Source organism: Olea europaea, chromosome 15 (genome assembly GCF_002742605.1).
Source record: "Olea europaea var. sylvestris chromosome 15, O_europaea_v1, whole genome shotgun sequence".
In the NCBI taxonomy this organism is placed as follows: Eukaryota; Viridiplantae; Streptophyta; class Magnoliopsida; order Lamiales; family Oleaceae; genus Olea; species Olea europaea.
Window position 1 is genome coordinate 13,670,774 of NC_036251.1, and position 7,964 is coordinate 13,678,737.

Genomic DNA, 7,964 nt, shown 5'->3' on the forward strand with positions numbered 1-7,964 from the left:
AGGCAGACTCTGAACTGAACGTAGATAGTTGTTATGTAGAGGCGTGATGACCTTTCTGAACATAAGCGGGGCTATAATGCAGTAATTCGTACAACAAGGCTTCTCATGAAGTGGTGAACAAATATCTAGCTGGTGACCCGTGATAGTGAAGGGTGAGGGATAATCATCTCACGAAGTTAGGAATAAGCATCTGGCGAAGCGGGGAATGGACATCCCGCGAATCACTCTCAAACTATCGGAGTCTTATAAGCAGCCTCGGACAAACGAGGTCTTATAACTAAGCTCAACGATAGTGAGAAGTGAGGAAAAGACATCTCGCGAAGCCAGGGATGAACATCTGGCGAACTATCGGAGTCTTATAAGTTGGCCTCGAATAGACGAGGACTTAGAGCTAAGCTCGGCAATAGTGAGGCGAGGAATAAGCATCCCGTGAAGCCAGGGATAAACATCTGGCGAGGTGAGGAATAAGCATCCCGCAAATAAGGCCAAGAAAGGCTCCTTTTGCAAGGGCAAACACGTCTGACGATTTGCCTTTTCCTTTTTTCAAGGACCGAGGACTCCAAAATATATCACCTGTTGCTTTATTCAAGGAGCGAGGTACTCTAAGATATGTTACCTTTGATAATAAGATATTCACAAGCTAAGGCTCGTCTTCAATAAGAAAACCACAAGTTCGGCTCGACTTGTCTCCAATGATAAGGAATTCATGAGCTAGGGCTCGTCTTGAGCAATTGCGATGATGTTTCAAAGATGCGAGGTCTTAGAACTTGCCTCGAGTAATAGAGATGATAGTCAAATGTGCCTTAAATAAGAGAAATCCCATGTCGATATATTTTTGAACACTTGGTGTGCTTATGACCTTTGTATAAGTTGTTGTTGATGTTTATTTGTAGCCTTCAAGTTATTTGAAACAATTGTGGCAACTCAGGTAGAAGGAAAAGAATCCAGAAGATGTGCCGAACTTGAAGAAAATAACTCACCAAATATTGTCCCATGTAAAGAAAAGCAGATTTAGGCCCAATCAAAGCCCAGTAGTAGCAATTGTACCATGGAAAATAAATCTAGGAGTTAGTTTAGAATAATATCCAATATACCCAATTAAATCAGTTGACTCAAATAAAAGTAGCAGGCCCAATCAATGAAATAATAAATAGTAATCCACCAAAAAGCTTATAGATAGAAGCTAAAATATCTGACAAGAACCCAAAGCGAACAGCCTACTTTCAGAAAAGTTCATAGATTTAGGTGAGAATATATGTTGTACCAACCCAAGAAAAAGAACCAAGAAATTGACGTATCTAGTTGAGCCTAATCTTTAAGACAAAAGGAGGCTATGAGGCCCAATAAAATAAATTTGCTGGTCCAATCAAGTTCAAAAATTTAAGCCCATTAAATCTCTGTAGACCATAAATTAGTTGGGACAGATGTGCTAAAAAGGTCCATTTAAAAGAATAAGGTTTTGGTCACTTTAAATCAAAAGATTAACATGGGCCCAATTTTACATAAACAGTTGCCCAATCTACTAAGCCCATCAACTAGCAATTAATTCTTCCAAGAGGCCCAATAACTAACCAATATATAATCATTATGTCTTCCACAACCTGTTAATTGACAAGTACCAATTAGGCCGAAAAGTCAGTTTCTCTTTCCCACAAAGTAGCTGGCGTGAACCATTTGCAAAGTAATCATCATCAGACTTGTCTCCATCACCATTAATGTGCACACAACTAGACTCGAGCTCTAGCCAAGGACCTTGCTGTGAAGATTTTCCGGTGGGTTGCGGGTGGCAGCTACTTAAATAATGGTGGTCGTCGGAGGTCATGGAGGTTTCAATAATAGTTGAGACAGTAGACAAAAGTCGAAGCTGGACATTCTCGTCCTTGGTGATGCCGGTGGTTACCTCCAAAGTGGTCACCGGAGCTTGCAACATTAATTGGAACAAGCTGTACTTATCTTTTCATTTTTCAGTTACTTTTCATTTGCACTGGAGCTCCCATCTTTTCCTGTAACCAAATATTTGAAAGAAGTAAAATGGCAGGTAAAACCATTATCATTGAGAGTCAGTTGTTGCAAGAGAGGTTTTTTTAATTCAAATTTGGAGAGAAATAATGGCTTCCCTTTTTCCTTGGATTTATGCTTGGAGATGCTATCAAATATTTTTAATTTTATCAACACAAATGGCTGCCTTCTTCCCCTGCATTCTTGTGGTTGAATTCTTCAATTTGATGTTGAAAATTTCCTTTCAAGATCTGCCTTCATTTTTCCCATGAGTAGATTCTTGTGTTGCCCCTTTCTTTCCAACAAGTTACTCGTCTTCTTTTTGTATGGCTGGCTCTATCGTTTTGGTAGAGGAAACTACCCAGAAAATCCCATCCCGTCTGGTTGCTGTCTTTTATCTTTTGGTAGAACATTGTCGCTCGGAAATTTTTCAATTTTCGGTGACCTTTAGGTATGTGGTATAACATGGTTAACATAGCGTTTCCCACAGACGGCGCCAATCTGTTGACCTCCAAAAATGGCTCCAACAGGTTCCCTAGCCTCGAGTCCTCGATACCTGCGCAAGTAGCACCCCGTCAAGAGGCAAAGGCGGCCGAACAAGAAAAATGTCCGGCAACCGTTTGCACTCCGACGGTCCAGTCAACGGCCGGACGGAAATAAATATATAGAGTGCAATAATATGGCGATGGGGGTTTGGCTAGGAATGTAGAACATACCTTGATTGTGTGAGTTGAACCCATATATATAGAGAAATGGATGTGAAGCGGGCCAAACGGGTTAGTGGGCCCAAGTCTGAGCCTAATACGAGGTGAGCAAAATAATAGGCGCCTCGACAGGCGCTTCGGCTAGACTTCTAGGGCCTCGGCTGCGCCTCGGTTGGCCTTCTCAGAGCCTCGGCTTTGGGGCCCAACACTAATGGGCCTAGCTCGGGTCCAATAAGATGACCCAATATGGAGTGATAATTCATAGGCGTAACATCATAGATTCCATTAAGAGTAAGGAGAATGAGATTAGGGTTGAAAAAGAATATAAGAGGAGTGGTGAGTTACGTATGATGAGGAGTAGAATGAAGTTTAAGCAAATGAATTTAGGTAAAGCTCAATATAATAGTGATTCGAGTAGTGACTCGAGTGATGAGGGTGGTAATCAGAATGGGTAAGGGACGAGAAAAGCCTAGTGTTAGACAGTGTTACAGCTGTGGTAGATTTGGATACATTATTAGGGACTGTCTTAAGAAGAATGATAAGCAGATGGGTAAGATAAGAGGTGAGGCGAATGTAATGATAGTGTCGGGTGATGACCCTAGTGAGGTTTATTGAGAGTAGACCTAGTTGTTGCATATACATCTTTGTGTAATCCTTTCTGCATACGTGTAATTGTTTGATTCTGTTGCATAATTATATGTTTCATTTCAATGTGCTTGATATGTGCATTTACATAAACTTGAGAGTGATTTAATTACTTCGTGTAATTGTTCGCACACATAGTGAGTTGGGATGCATTAGCATTAAGTGTGTTGTGTGTCATTAGTAAGGTAGAGCATAGATGTCTAGGGGTACATGGTGATTTGTATCGGGGATGTGGAGTGGTAATTAAATGTTGGAATCTTTTATCTGTAAAGACCATATGCAGGTAGAGTTTGGTTAGGTGGAGACCCATTATCCATTTAGATTTGGAAAAATGATGTGGTGATAGAGGATTATCTTTAATGACTTAGGATCTATTGTGATTTACCAATTAGACACGAGTTGAGTGATCTATCTAATGAGTATGGTGGGTTATGATGGGAGATATGTATTCTTGAGGTGTAAGCAACGCTAAATGGGATAGGATAAGTGTGGTGAAATTTTTTCGTGGGGTCATTTATGCATTTCTTGATTTGTTTTAACTGATCGTTTGATTGATTAACTTTGTGTTAATTTGTTGTTCTATGTGAATGTGATTTTTGAAAGATCTGTAGGTAATTCTATGTCATATCTTTATCACATAATTATTTACTCTTGATTGTTCACTGTGATTATTTGCTTCTACTTGGGTATTTGTTTGTGATCTTAGCCTTAGTAAGTACATGGAGCATGTATGGTGTGTTTCGAGTTCGAAACACGAGATAAGGTCTGTGATTTTAATTTTATTGGTTAACTTGATTATACAAGTACTAACTATGTGTTTTGATTGCTTGTAGCCTTATTGGGCATCAATGTGCAGATTTTTTGGGTTTTGATACTTTATAAATATTGGACAATGATGTTAAATAGTTTGGATTGTATCTTATAGGCCTCAATCGATGATTGAAATAACTATCAACAAAATCAATTAAAAGGTTCAACCCAAAAGCAAGTGGGTCATTTATAGCAACTTAATTAATGTTGCATTGGCCCAAAGTCTACTTCTTGGATGGCTCTTATGTTGTTGGCCCATTTAGTATGACCTAGCCTATATATATATATCTTTTGTTGTTAAACAAAAAAAAAAAAAATCATGACTTTGCAAAGGAAAAAACCGTGGTTGCTAAATTTGATATCCTCTCTTTTCGCTTGAGTATAACCATATTCTTCCATTATTTTTCCTATTCTTTGTAACTTGCAAACTCATCACCATAACTTGTCTAATTGGGTACAAATGCAGAGCAACCAAAGTAGTGGTGGATTGAGTTTTTGGTTGATTGTGTTTGATTTGGGAAAAGATACCACAAACTGAGCTCGGAATCTACCAATTGAAGATCATTTCAGCTACATACCCCATCTCTTTCAATATAGGTGACCATACTGGGATTCACCGTTGTTACCATTATGCTCCAAAGCATTCCTAACAACAACATTGCCACTAATATCATCCAGTGACGTTTTAGCTCCCACAACACCGTCTTCACTATTAATAACATGAGGTACATCACCATTGGTCTTCGTTTACATTGTTGCTATTTTTCGCATCATTATTTCCAATAGCATTTTTTTCCTTTCCCACCACTTTGAGGCAAGTCTAATACAACAACCCCATCACTATTGTTCTCATTCAATGATGCGTTGAATCCCACAAAGACCCCAATATCACCAGTGAAATCATCTTTGTGGCAAATTCATTCACATGCTACCATTTCAGCTGATTTCATTTTTCTTTTAATTGTTTCTAATACCACCTTGTCCATTTTCACGCACTTTTGTAAGTTAAATTCAACAACCCCATCATAATTGTTACCGTTGCTCATACATTGTCCCCAGTAAGAACACCATTGTTATTCTCAAGTTCAACGACATAGATGTTCTCTTCAATCTATGGTTCTGCTACAACACCAGCAAGCAAAGACAATTGATCTCTATATATATATCATTTGGAACACATTTCCGCAACTCGGTCCAACCTCAAACTGTTGTGAGCGGATTGTATGTCTCGCAAAAGTATTATGATGCAAAGTGCAGTTTGACTGTTCAGGGTAATGTACCACTTCAAGTCCTAATGATCTAGTAGGTCCATCGGAGGTAGATTCATCATAAACTTTGAATTTCAAACTCAATGAATACATCGACGTTGACCTTTAGACGATCTTTCAACTCCTTCACTACTTTGAATGACGTTGTCCTTGTACCACCCCACTTCCATTCATCATTTAAGAAGAGAAACTGTTCACTATGTGAGATCGTGAATATGAATTTGCCTGTCATTTCAATAACACAAAAGAATCGAACAATAGCTTATGCATTCATCAATTAATCTTCTTGTAACACTACATGTTCTCCCTACGTGATCATCGTACATAATCATGTTGCTTGACTTAATATTTAATTCTTAATTCATAAATTTAGAGTCATCATGACTAATCATTTTTTTTGCAGAATGCACTTGAGACGTCCTAGACGATTGACGTTGCCATTAATTTGATTATGATATACTTATTGATAAGTACATTTTGTGCACTAATCTAGGCTATATTACTAAGTTTTTATGTCGTGAAAGTATTGAATTTTACTAAACTTGAATTAATTTTATTTGTTTTAGTGTTGGGTCTGTTTCTAAACAATTGGAAAAGAAAGAATGATCAATCGACCATTAGATGGAACGTTTAGGTATCAAATTCCACACTTTAAAATTTGAAGGACATGAACTAAATTAAAGAAGACACTGGTTGCACAATTAATTGGACACAAGGATTGAATTGCATTATTTTAAAAGAATTAAGGACTTGGAAGAAAAAATGCATTAATGGCCTCAACTAGAATTCGGAAGTGGATTGAAATTCTAAATAATTGGATTACTTCTGGGATTTGAAAGAAGCAACAGTTTGGACAATTGAAGAGGAGGGGAAGCTGCTGGCTGAAAGGAAGAAAAGAAGTAGATCTCTTTGGGGCTTCTCATTGGACAAAATATCTAGTGTTTATTGGAATTAAAAGACGGAAGAGAATCACAAGACGAACATGCAGAAGCTATAGAAAATAATCTAGAATTTTGGTGTGAAATAATCTTCGATCGTTGTGTGAAAATTAGGAATTTAATCACATTCCTGTCAATTTACTGGTGATGTCTTTTAACTTTTATTTGTTTAATTATGAAAAAATGAGTAGCTAAACAATTCTAATGCTAAGATACTCGGAAAAATCTTGTATCATAAACCTTTAACTTTTAATTTCATTTCTTTTTAAAATTCAATACATGTTCTCAATTCTTGAATTGTTTTCATGGATTTATTGTTTCTATTATTATATGCGCACTGAGTTTTGTGGCTTGATTTACTTTCGAAAGATTTAAAATAAGTTAACTTACTGACAATTGTCGTAGAGCTCGATCGGGGATAGAAATATATTGCTGTACTCTACTTGATCTTTAAGTATTCATAAATTCTTAATGTGTTTTTGTATGTTAACATCCATCATAGAAATATGGTTGGGTCACATGAGAGGATATATTTAATTCTATTGGAGAGAAATTATTAAACAATTCAGAAATATTGATTTTTATATTTAAATTGTGTTGTCAATAAGGAGATTTAGGATCTAGCAAACTTTTCATCATCATATTTTCATAAAACTTGCATTAATCATAATCTTGCATTGATTTTAGTTAACTTAGGTCTTACATTCATAGGAATATTAGTCGATCAAAATTTAGTTATAGAAAAATCACAAGTTTCCATTATTTTGATTAAGACTAGTTAATTCAAACTTGAAGTAGTATAATCTTTGTAAGTATGATACTTGAATCAAAATCCATTTTACCATTTGTAGTATTTCAAATGAACAAATAATATCGTAACAAGATTTTGGTGCCATTTTTGGGGATTGTAATTGAGTTTAATTTACCTTAACACTAATTTGAACATATTTTTTTTATTTAAATTTATTTGATTTCTATCAATTTATTTCAGTGCAACTATTGTCTCTCTTTCAGACCTTTTTATGCAAAGTTCGGGAACCGATGAACTAATACCAACTAACCTAAACATCAAAAGCTCATTTCACCATAGGCCAAAAAAAAAAAAATGTAGTTGGCCAACGAACATAATAATTTAGTAATTCAAGTGAAGGGTCAATAAAGGGAATATGGTAGTTGGAGACTTTATGACCCCACAAATTATTCAAAGTCAGTCTAGCATATTAGTAACATTTTATATCGTCAAATTATTGAATTTTATTTAACTTGAATTAAGTTTCTATTGTTTGTGTTGAACCCGTTTTGAAACAATTGAAATGAAAGAATGATGAAATTGAATGAAATCTGCAATTTTGTGGATCAAAGTCAACACCTAAGAAATTGAATGATTGTACAATTAATTGAATTCAAGGATTAAAGTGTACTACTTGGAAGAATTGAAGCCTTAAGGTAAATAATGCATTGGAATTGGAATGGGCCTCAACTTGGACTTGGACTTGGAATTGGAAGTGGGACGAAAGTTTAAAGATTTCAATTAGCATTTGGACTTCTAATTGGACAAAAACATAGGGCGGGTGGAGGAGAAAAAAGTAAAAATTACCTAA